Genomic DNA, 12,500 nt, shown 5'->3' with positions numbered 1-12,500 from the left:
TTGTGATGCTGTGTGTATTTATTCTGTTTATGTATTGCTTGGCCGTCTGTGTTCTGCTAAAGATGTCTGAACTGGGTCTGAACTGGGTATGGTTGGGTCTGAACTGGGTCTAGTTGTTTCTGGTTGGTTCTGGTTGGGTCTGAACTGGGTCTGGTTGGGTCTGGTTGGGTCTGAACTGGGTCTGGTTGTTTCTGGTTGGGTCTGGTTGGGTCTGAACTGGGTCTGGTTGGGTCTGAACTGGGTCTGGTTGGTTCTGGTTGGGTCTGAACTGGGTCTGGTTGGTTCTGGCGTTCATCGTCCATCAGTGTATAACGTCTGTCTGCAGGGCTGTTGGAAACGGACACTGTAATTCTACAGTAGCAGCATCCTAATATGCCACGCGGTAATATAATAACAACGGGTTATATGGACACTTACAGTTATATCCAATACTGGTGCTTTCATCCCAAAGTGATTTACAGTAAGGGCAGTGAGTCTGTTCATCCCAAAGTGATTTACAGTAAGGGCAGTGAGTCTGTTCATCCCAAAGTGATTTACAGTAAGGGCAGTGAGTATGTTCATCCCAAAGTGATTTACAGTAAGGGCAGTGAGTCTGTTCATCCCAAAGTGATTTACAGTAAGGGCAGTGAGTCTGTTCATCCCAAAGTGATTTACAGTAAGGACAGTGAGTTATTTAATCCCAAAGTGATTTACAGTAGGGACTGTGAATTATTTCATCCCAAAGTGATTTACAGTAAGGACAGTTAATTATTTCATCCCAAAGTGATTTACAGTAAGGACAGTGAGTCTGTTCATCCCAAAGTGATTTACAGTAAGGGCAGTGAGTCTGTTCATCCCAAAGTGATTTACAGTAAGGGCAGTGAGTCTGTTCATCCCAAAGTGATTTACAGTAAGGGCAGTGAGTCTGTTCATCCCAAAGTGATTTACAGTAAGGGCAGTGAGTCTGTTCATCCCAAAGTGATTTACAGTAAGGGCAGTGAGTCTGTTCATCCCAAAGTGATTTACAGTAAGGACAGTGAGTCTGTTCATCCCAAAGTGATTTACAGTAAGGACAGTGAGTCTGTTCATCCCAAAGTGATTTACAGTAAGGACAGTGAGTCTGTTAATCTAAAGTGATTTACAGTAAGGACAGTGAGTCTGCTCATCTAAAGTGATTTACAGTAAGGACAGTAAGTCTGTGCATCTAAAGTGATTTACAGTAAGGACAGTGAGTCTGCTCATCTACAGTGATTTACAGTAAGGACATTGACTCTGTACCGGTACCCCCTGTATATAGCCTCCACATTGACTCTGTACCGGTACCCCCTGTATATAGCCTCCACATTGACTCTGTACCGTAACACCCTGTATATAGCCTCCACATTGACTCTGTACCGTAATACCCTGTATATAGCCTCCACATTGACTCTGTACCGTAATACCCTGTATATAGCCTCCACATTGACTCTGTACCGGTACCCCCTGTATATAGCCTCCACATTGACTCTGTACTGGTACCCCCTGTATATAGCCTCCACATTGACTCTGTACCGTAACACCCTGTATATAGCCTCCACATTGACTCTGTACCGGTACCCCTTGTATATAGCCTCCACATTGACTCTGTACCGTAATACCCTGTATATAGCCTCCACATTGACTCTGTACCGGTACCCCCTGTATATAGCCTCCACATTGACTCTGTACCGTAACACCCTGTATATAGCCTCCACATTGACTCTGTACTGGTACCCCCTGTATATAGCCTCTACATTGACTCTGTACCGGTACCCCCTGTATATAGCCTCCACATTGACTCTGTACCGTAACACCCTGTATATAGCCTCCACATTGACTCTGTACCGGTACCCCCTGTATATAGCCTCCACATTGACTCTGTACCGTAATACCCTGTATATAGCCTCCACATTGACTCTGTACCGTAATACCCTGTATATAGCCTCCACATTGACTCTGTACCGTAACACCCTGTATATAGCCTCCACATTGACTCTGTACCGGTACCCCCTGTATATAACCTCCACATTGACTCTGTACCGTAATACCCTGTATATAGCCTCCACATTGACTCTGTACTGTAACACCCTGTATATAGCCTCCACATTGACTCTGTACTGGTACCCCCTGTATATAGCCTCCACATTGACTCTGTACCGGTACTCCCTGTATATAACCTCCGCATTGACTCTGTACCGTAATACCCTGTAAATAGCCTCCACATTGACTCTGTACCGTAACACCCTGTATATAGCCTCCACATTGACTCTGTACTGGTACCCCCTGTATATAGCCTCCACATTGACTCTGTAAATTTTTGTTACTTACTTTTTAAAACCCTGCATTGTTGGTTAAGCATTTCACGGCAAGGTCTACTAAACCTGTTGTATTATTCGGCGCATGTGACAAATAAAATTTGATTTGGACAGCAAAAATATTCTAATTACGATGCAGATAATACATTTTTAGTTAACTGAACATTTTTATCCAAAGCATAAAGCACGTTAAAAAAGCACGTGACCTGGTGTATATTATGTTAGGAGAGGAAAGAACAGTGACCTGGTGTATATTATGTTAGGAGAGGAAAGAACAGTGACCTGGTGTATATTATGTTAGGAGAGGAAAGAACAGTGACCTGGTGTATATTATGTTAGGAGAGGAAAGAACAGTGACCTGGTGTATATTATGTTAGGAGAGGAAAGAACAGTGACCTGGTGTATATTATGTTAGGAGAGGAAAGAACAGTGACCTGGTGTATATTATGTTAGGAGAGGAAAGAACAGTGACCTGGTGTATATTATGTTAGGAGAGGAAAGAACAGTGACCTGGTGTATATTATGTTAGGAGAGGAAAGAACAGTGACCTGGTGTATATTATGTTAGGAGAGGAAAGAACAGTGACCTGGTGTATATTATGTTAGGAGAGAGAGTAGCTGTGAGTAATATACACACACGTTGTTGTTATTCACACAGCCAAGCTCACCAGACACAGGGATTCACTAATCATTCAGGAACCACTGTACAAACCCTAGAGTCACCCTAGAGTCACCCTAGAGTCACCCTAAAGTCACCCTAAAGTCACCCTAGAGGCACCCTAGAGTCACCCTAAGTCACCCTAGAGGTCACCCTAGAGTCACCCTCGAGTCACCCTAAAGTCACCCTAGAGTCACCCTAGAGTCACCCTAGAGTCACCCTAAAGTCACCCTAGAGTCACCCTAGAGTCACCCTAAAGTCACCCTAGAGTCACCCTAGAGTCACCCTAGAGTCACCCTAGAGTCACCTAAAGTCACCCTAGAGTCACCCTAGAGTCAACCCTAGAGTCACCCTAGAGTCACCCTAGAGTCACCCTAAAGTCACCCTAGAGTCACCCTAGAGTCACCCTAGAGTCACCCTAGAGTCACCCTAAAGTCACCCTAGAGTCACCCTAGAGTCACCCTAGAGTCACCCTAAGTCACCCTAGAGTCACCCTAGAGTCACCCTAGAGTCACCCTAGAGTCACCCTAAAGTCACCCTAGAGTCACCCTAGAGTCACCCTAGAGTCCTAGAGTCAAACCCTAGAGTCACCCTAAGAGTCACCCTAGAGTCACCCTAGAGTCACCCTAGAGTCACCCTAGAGTCACCCTAGAGTCACCCTAGAGTCACCCTAGAGTCACCCTAAGTCCCCTAGAGTCACCCTAGAGTCACCCTAGAGTCACCCTTAGAGTCACCCTAGAGTCACCCTAGAAGCACCCTAGAGTCACCCTAGAGTCACCCTAGAGTCACCCTAGAGTCACCCTAGAAGCACCCTAGAGTCACCCTAGAGTCACCCTAGAGTCACCCTAGAGTCACCCTAGAGTCACCCTAGAAGCACCCTAGAGTCACCCTAGAGTCACCCTAGAGTCACCCTAGAGTCACCCTAGAAGCACCCTAGAGTCACCCTAGAGTCACCCTAAAGTCACCCTAGAGGCACCCTAGAGTCACCCTAAAGTCACCCTAGAGTCACCCTAGAGTCACCTCAATTACAGTTACAATCACCCCCCCCAAAAAAAATCTAAAATAATACAACACAGTACAGTAATACATTACAATGACAAAATCAGCAGGTCAGAAATTAGACCATGTTTGATATTTCACTAATATCAATTTCTTCTCTATTTGTTATGTTAATATTAATGAATGTGTCCCACCAAAGCAACGCCACAGGAACATAACATGGTATCTTAGCAACACAACAAGCCGCTCCACCCATTCGCTAAGAGTCGCAGATGAAGGAGGATTGTAACAGGAACGGCATTGTTGAGCAGTAAAAAAAAACCAGCTGTGTTGATAATACATTAGTAATGTTAGGATTGTTGTGCATATAGCCTACAGGGATCTAGCACACACACACACACACACACACACACACACACACACACACACACACACACACACACACACACACACACACACACACACACACACACACACACACACACACACACACACACACACACACACACACACACACACACACACACACACACACACACACACACACACACACACACACAGGTAATCTACAGCCTACAGTACAGTTACCCACTTACCCAGCAGTAGTAGTAACAGTAGCAGTAGCAGAGCCCCCAGAGCCCCAGAGCCCCCTGAGCCTCAGAGCCCCCCGAGCCTCAGAGCCCCCCGAGCCCTCAGAGCCCCCAGATCCCCACGAGCCTCAGAGCCCCCAGATCTGCAGGAGCCCCAGGTCACCTAGATCCCTCAGAGCCCCCAGATCTGCAGGAGCCCCAGATCACCTAGATCCCTCAGAGCTCCCAGATCCCCCTGAGCCTCAGAGCCCCCAGATCTGCAGGAGCCTCAGATCCCTCAGAACCCCAGATCCCCCTGAGCCTCAGATCCCCCAGATCTCCCAGAGCTAGAAAGCAACACTAAACTGCAGCAGCTCTTACCTCTTGCTAATGTCAAGTCCCTTCTGCCTCTCTCGCTGTCCTGCACTGCCTCTCCTTGCCTCACCTCAAACGCCAACCCATACACTCAAATGAGCTTTAAAGGCTGCTGAGAATTTGTTATCATCTGTTTATCCCTGTCTCCATAGAGACATCCTGTTCAACATCAAGGGAGGGCAATAAAAGAGAGAGAGAGAGAGAGAGAGAGAGAAACTAAGGGAGGGAGAGAGAGAAAGAGAGAGAGAGAAGAGAGAGAGAGAGAGAGAGAGAGAGAGAGAGAGAGAGAGAGAAACTAAGGGAGGGAGAGAGAGAAAGAGGGAGTGACCATGGTCCTTTAGAGGGACTGGGGTTGGCTGAGGAGAGGCTGGGGTAGGCTGAGGAGAGGCTGAGGAGAGACTGGGACCTGAAACATTTCTGGGTGGGGTGGATGAGGTTTGGACTGAACTGACTGAACAGTTTTGTGAGAGGTGTATCAGGTCGCTACACTTTAGGAAATCCACGAGTCCATTTGGAGTAGATGACATTGATACTTGTATATGCACAGAGTATTTTGTGAGTGTGGTATTTAAGGAAATAGGACCCTTCGAGTTAAGGTCATAGTACTAGCAGCAGCTGCACCTATTCCTCGCAATGTTTGCCTTCACTCACTGTATAATAGTTGACAGACTTGTTGGCCACTACTGACTGAAACTGTCAGATTAGGGAGAGAGGGCAATGAGGACATAAAAAAAATATATAATCATGATTGATAGAAATGACTCTGGAACACAATTAAAGTCTGATGTTTTGATGCCTGATTTAATCCAAGGCATTGATATATCTTAGTTCCGGCTAAGTGCCAAAGCTCACCTGGAAGAAAAAGTTATTCAACCTCTATGGGAACCGTGACCCTCCCAGGACATAGACATGTTTTATATGAGCAGAAAGCTTAAATTCTTGTTAATCTAACTGCACGGTCCAATTTATAGTAGCTATTACAGGGAAACATGACCATGCTATTGTTTGAGGAGAGTGCACAAGTTATGTAGTTTAAAATGTGTCAATTGGCCAATTAGGCACATTTGGGCAGACTTGATTGTACATTACTGTACATTTTTGTACAGTAATGCAACGGTTCATTGGATCAGTCTAAAACTTTGCACATACACTGCTGCCATCTAGTGGCCAAAATCTAAATGGGGTCATAATGGCCTTTCTCTTGCATTTCACAGATGATTGAACAACATTGTATTTTAATAGAAAACGCATGTTTTTTTTATTTTGTATTCTCATTTACCAGATCTATTGTGTTATATTCTACCTACATCTCTTTTACATTTCCACAAACTTCTAAGTGTTTCCTTTCAAATGGTACCAAGAATATGCATATCCTTGCTTCAGGTCCTGAGCTACAGGAAGTTAGATTTGGGTACGTCATTTTAGGCGAGAATTTTAAAAAAGGGTCCGAAACCATTTGCACCTATGAGGCAATGTTTTATTTTCAACAGAGCTGTGCAATGTTGTCAGCTTGGGCCATTATTTTACCTCCAGTCTAGAACAGATTAATATATACTTGGATACGTCCAGTAATTATTTGTTGCAATAATTGTCATTCCTAGTTTGCTGTGTCATCCAATGCAGTAAGGGGGTGCTGTGCTTGTAACTCAGAGCTATCCAGTCTAGTCAGAATCAAACACTCCTCTGTTCTCCTCTCCTCTCATACTCCCTCTTTTTCTCTCCTCATTGGCACCAACCTGAAACTATGCCATTATTTCTTCCAGCCCCCCCCCTCTCTCTCCCACCCGCTCCCCCTTGCTCTCTGTCTCTCCCCCCTCTCTCACCCTCTCCCCCCTTGCTCTCTGTCTCTCCCCCCTCTCTCACCCTCTCCCCCCTTGCTTTCTGTCTCTCCCCCTTGCTCTCTGTCTCTGCCCCTCTCCCCCCTTGCTTTCTGTCTCTCCCCCTCTCCCCCTTGCTCTCTGTCTCTCCCCCTCGCTCTCTGTCTCTCCCCCCTCTCTCTCTCCTCCCCTCTCTAACCCTCTCCCCCTTGCTCTCTGTCTCTCCCCCTTGCTCTCTGTCTCTCACCCTCTCCCCCTTGCTCTCTGTCTCTCCCCCCCTCTCTCACCCTCTCCCCTTGCTCTCTGTCTCTCCTCCCCTCTCCCACCCTCCCCCTTGCTCTGTCCCCCCCCTCTCTCTCTCACCCTCTCCCCCCTTGCTCTCTGTCCCCCCCTCTCTCTCACCCCTCTACCCCTTGCTCTGTCCCACCCCCACCCCCTCTCTCTCACCCTCTCCCCCTTTGCTCTCTGTCTCTCCCCCCTCTACCCCTTGCTCTGCCCCCCCCTCTCTCTCACCCTCTCCCCCTTGCTCTCTGTCTCTCCTCTCACCCTCTCCCCCCTTGCTCTCTGTCTCTCCCCCTTGCTCTCCCCCCTCTCTCTCTCACCCTCTCCCCCCTTGCTCTCCCCCTCTCTCTGCACACATCTGTACCAGTCATAACTGCTGTCCAGGGATGATGTAGTGCAGTGTGATGTCATCCAGTCAGATATTAGTAATTCTCTCTGGCTGTAATTAGGCTCGGGGATCTGACCTACCAGGTGATGGTCTGCCATGTTAGAAACACATCCTAGTGGTTTATGCTGCCTTGGAGACTTCCTCTCTGTGGGCCTTTTGGTCAAACGTGGTAGGAAACAGGAGGCCATCTAGGGCACTGCATCTGTCTGTCTGTCTGCGTGTCTGCCTGTCTGTCTGCGTGTCTGTCGGTCTGTCTGCGTGCCTGCCTGTCTGCCTGTCTGTCTGTCAGTCTGTCTGTCTGCCTGCGGGGGTTGGGTCCTGAGGACCATGCCTCAGGACAACCTGGCATGATGACTCCTTGCTGTCCACCTGACCGTGCTGCTGCTCCAGTTTCAACTGTTCTGCCTTATTATTATTCGACCATGCTGGTCATTTATGAACATTTGAACATCTTGGCCATGTTCTGTTATAATCTCCACCCGGCACAGCCAAAAGAGGACTGGCCACCCCACATAGCCTGGTTCCTCTCTAGGTTTCTTCCTAGGTTTTGGCCTTTCTAGGGAGTTTTTCCTAGCCACCGTGCTTCTCCACCTGCATTGCTTGCTGTTTGGGGTTTTAGGCTGGGTTTCTGTACAGCACTTTGAAATATCAGCTGATGTACGAAGGGCTATATAAAAAATAAACATTTTTTTGTTGTTGTAGAAAACCAGCTGTATAAATAAACCTTTGAGAATTAGAGAAGGGTAAAGATAATTTAGAAAACCATCCATATAAACCTTAGAGAATTAGAGAAGAATTTAAGTAAAGACCATTAGCTCTGTTTTACTCATTGTCTTTGCGAAGGGAAAAATACATGGTACGTTGGGAGTGGCTCTTTTTATGTTAAAAGTGTAGATGTACATATAGTTTGATGTAGTAGTCTTGTCCATACACATGTAATAACACATTAGGCTGATTCATCTTTACTCATAGAACGTGTTTCATTGATTATTGATGTAATCACGCTGACCTGGGTGATTGAAAGGCTATTCATGGCTCACATCAACACCATTATCCCAGGAAACCCTAGACCCACTCTTAATTCACATACCGCCCCAACAGATCCACAGATGACGTCATCTCTATTGCGCTCCACACGGCCCTTTCCCGCCTGGACAAAAGAAAACTCCTACGTGAGAATGCTGTTCATTGACTACAGCTCAGCGTTCAACACCCAAGTGCCCTCAAAGCTCATCAATAAGCTAAGGACCCTGGGACTAAACACCTCCCTCTGCAACTGGATCCTGGACTTCCTGATAGGCCGCCCCCCTGGTGGTAAGGGTAGGTAACAACACATCCACCACGCTGATCCTCAACACAGGGGCCCCTCAGGGGTGCGTGCTCAGTCCCCTCCTGTACTCCCTGTTCAACCATGACTGCATGGCCAAATACGACTCCAACACCCTCATTAAATTTGCTGACGACACAACTGTGGTAGGCCTGATCATAGACAACACCGGTTAGTTAAGGTAGTATGTACATGTAGGTAAAGTTATTAAAGTGACTATGCATAGATGATAACAACAGAGAGTAGCAGTGGTGTGGAGAGGGGGGGGGGGCAATGCAAATAGTCTGGGTAGCCATTTGACTAGATGTTCAGGAGTCTTATGGCTTGGGGGGTAGAAGCTATTCAGAAGCCTCTTGGACCCTGACTTGGGCCACTGGTACTGCTTTCCGTGCCGTAGCAGAGAGAACAGTCTATGACTCGGGTGGCTGGAGTCTTTGACCATTTTTAGGGCCTTTCCTCTGTTCTTGTTCTCATAAAAGCCCCTGTGTGTTTGTGGCGATGCAGCGAGCTGCATTAATGAGCAGTCTGTCCTGCTCTTCACATTACAACCCGATGACCTTCCTCTCTTCTGGTTACGTTCCCTTCGGTCGGGTGAGGAACGCTCATCATGGCTCATTATTAGCTCATTCTGGCCCCGCGATGGAGAGATGAGAGGAAAGCAGGAAGAGGAAACAGATGTCCAACCTCCACACCTCTGTGACGAACAAAAGCTCTGGAGCAGAGATCTCCATAACCTCTAAACCACCCCTCGAATTACTACTGCTGCTGGCCCCCTACAGCCACCTAGCTGGACACTACTATTACTACTGCTGGCCCACTACAGCCACCTAGCTGGACACTACTATTACTACTGCTGCTGGCCCCCTACAGCCACCTAGCTGGACACTACTATTACTACTGCTGCTCGCCCCCTACAGCCACCTAGCTGGACACTACTGCTGCTGCTGGCCCCCTACAGCCACCTAGCTGGACACTACTATTACTACTGCTGCTGGCCCCCTACAGCCACCTAGCTGGACACTACTATTACTACTGCTGCTCGCCCCCTACAGCCACCTAGCTGGACACTACTGCTGCTGCTGGCCCCCTACAGCCACCTAGCTGGACACTACTATTACTACGGCTGCTGGCCCACTACAGCCACCTAGGTGGACACTACTATTACTACTGCTGCTGGCCCACTACAGCCACCTAGCTGGACACTACTACTACTACTCCTGCTGGCCCCCTACATCCACCTAGCTGGACACTACTATTACTGCTGCTGCTGGCCCCCTACAGCCACCTAGCTGGACACTACTATTACTGCTGCTGGCCCACTACAGCCAACTAGCTGGACACTACTATTACTACTGCTGCTGGCCCACTACAGCCACCTAGCTGGACACTACTATTACTACTGCTGCTGGCCCCCTACAGCCACCTAGCTGGACACTACTATTACTACTGCTGCTGGCCCACTACAGCCACCTAGCTGGACACTACTATTACTACTGCTGCTGGCCCCCTACAGCCACCTAGCTGGACACTACTATTACTACTGCTGCTGGCCCCCTACAGCCACCTAGCTGGACACTACTATTACTACTGCTGCTGGCCCCCTACAGCCACCTAGCTGGACACTACTACTACTACTGCTGATGGCCCACTACAGCCACCTAGCTGGACACTACTACTACTGCTGCTGGCCCACTACAGCCACCGAGCTGGACACTACTACTACTACTGCTGGCCCCCTACAGCCACCTAGCTGGACACTACTATTACTGCTGCTGGCCCACTACAGCCACCTAGCTGGACACTACTACTACTACTGCTGCTGGCCCACTACAGCCACCTAGCTGGACACTACTATTACTACTGCTGCTGGCCCAATACAGCCACCTAGCTGGACACTACTACTACTACTGCTGCTGGCCCACTACAGCCACCTAGCTGGACACTACTACTACTACTGCTGCTGGCCCACTACAGCCACCTAGCTGGACACTACTACTACTACTGCTGCTGGCCCACTACAGCCAACTAGCTGGACACTACTATTACTGCTGCTGGCCCACTACAGCCACCTAGCTGGACACTACTATTACTACTGCTGCTGCTGCTGGCCCCCTACAGCCACCTAGCTGGACACTACTACTACTACTGCTGCTGGCCCCCTATAGCCACCTAGCTGGACACTACTATTACTACTGCTGCTGGCCCCCTATAGCCACCTAGCTGGACACTACTACTATTACTACTGCTGGCCCACTACAGCCACCTAGCTGGACACTACTACTACTACTGCTGCTGGCCCACTACAACCACCTAGCTGGACACTACTATTACTGCTGCTGCTAGCCCACTACAGCCACCTAGCTGGACACTACTATTACTACTGCTGCTGGCCCACTACAGCCACCTAGCTGGACACTACTATTACTGCTGCTGGCCCACTACAGCCACCTAGCTGGCCACTACTATTACTGCTGCTGGCCCACTACAGCCACCTAGCTGGACACTACTATTACTACTGCTGCTGGCCCCCTATAGCCACCTAGCTGGACACTACTACTACTACTGCTGCTGGCCCACTACAGCCACCTAGCTGGACACTACTATTACTACTGCTGCTGGCCCACTACAGCCACCTAGCTGGACACTACTACTACTACTGCTGCTGCTGGCCCACTACAGCCACCTAGCTGGACACTACTATTACTACTGCTGCTGGCCCACGACAGCCACCTAGCTGGACACTGGGAAAAACTATTAGTAAACCATCACAGGGTCAATGACACTACAACTACTACTGTTGGTACTACTACTACTATTGGTACTACTACTGGTACTACTACTACTACTACTACTACTACTACTGGTACTACTACTACTATTGGTACTACTACCACCACTACTACTACTACCACCACCAATACTACTACTACTACTACTACTACTACTACCACCACCAATACTACTACTACTACTACTACTATTTGTACTACTACCACCAGTACTACTACTACCACCAATACTACTACTTCTACTGGTACTACTACTACTACTACTACTACTACTACTACTACTACTACTACTACCACCACCAATACTAATACTACTGGTACTACTACTACCACCACCAATACTACTACTACTACCACCACCACCACCACCACCACCACCACCACCACCACCACTACTACTACTGGTACTACTACCACCACTACTACTACCACCACCAATACTACTACTGGTACTACTACTCTACTACTACTACTACTCCTGGTACTACTACTACTTCTGCTGGTACTACTACTACAACAACAACACCAACTGTCTGTACTATTACAACCATTACAGACTTGTCATTCAATACATTATTTGAAGGGTGACTAATGACCAAGTTTCATCAATTCCTTTGAATGAATGTGTAAAGATGCCAATTCCTTTCTATTTCATCATGTAAATGGACCAAAACGTTTCCATGGGCCTGACACCCTTCCCTGACTACAGCCATCAGGGCGAAGGGGCAAGGCTAGACAACGCAGTGGAACAAACAATTACTCAACCATCACACGATGATCTCTCAGTATCTCAGGATGGAGGGATGAATGGAGGGAAGAGGGGGGTGGAGGATGGAGAGATGAATGGAGGGGAGTAGAGGATGGAGGGATGAACTGAGGGGGGTGGAGGATGGAGGGATGAATTGAGGGAAGAGGGGAGAGGAGGATGGAGGGATGAACGGAGGGAAGAGGAGGGTGGAGGATGGACGGATGAATTGAGGAAAGA

General features: G+C 48.0%; 1 protein-coding gene across 3 annotated transcripts in view; it reads right to left on the bottom strand.

Annotated features, from left to right (window-relative positions):
* Nucleotides 1-5,051, bottom strand: part of LOC109884728 (tubulin polymerization-promoting protein family member 3-like) — a 16,781-nt gene extending 11,730 nt beyond the window's left edge. The window contains exon 1 of one of the 3 annotated variants that reach the window (XM_031820913.1): nt 4,919-5,051. The gene's annotated coding sequence lies outside the window, so the exon portion shown is untranslated. Of the gene's footprint in view, nt 1-4,564 lie in introns of all 3 variants that reach the window. The other 2 variants (XM_031820911.1, XM_031820912.1) reach the window with 2 other exon arrangements.
* Nucleotides 5,052-12,500: the final 7,449 nt, after the last annotated feature.

Source organism: Oncorhynchus kisutch, unplaced genomic scaffold, assembly GCF_002021735.2.
Source record: "Oncorhynchus kisutch isolate 150728-3 unplaced genomic scaffold, Okis_V2 scaffold3736, whole genome shotgun sequence".
NCBI classification, from domain to species: Eukaryota; Metazoa; Chordata; class Actinopteri; order Salmoniformes; family Salmonidae; genus Oncorhynchus; species Oncorhynchus kisutch.
The sequence above is the reverse complement of the archived record's forward strand: the minus strand, read 5'-3'. Positions and strand labels throughout refer to the sequence as shown.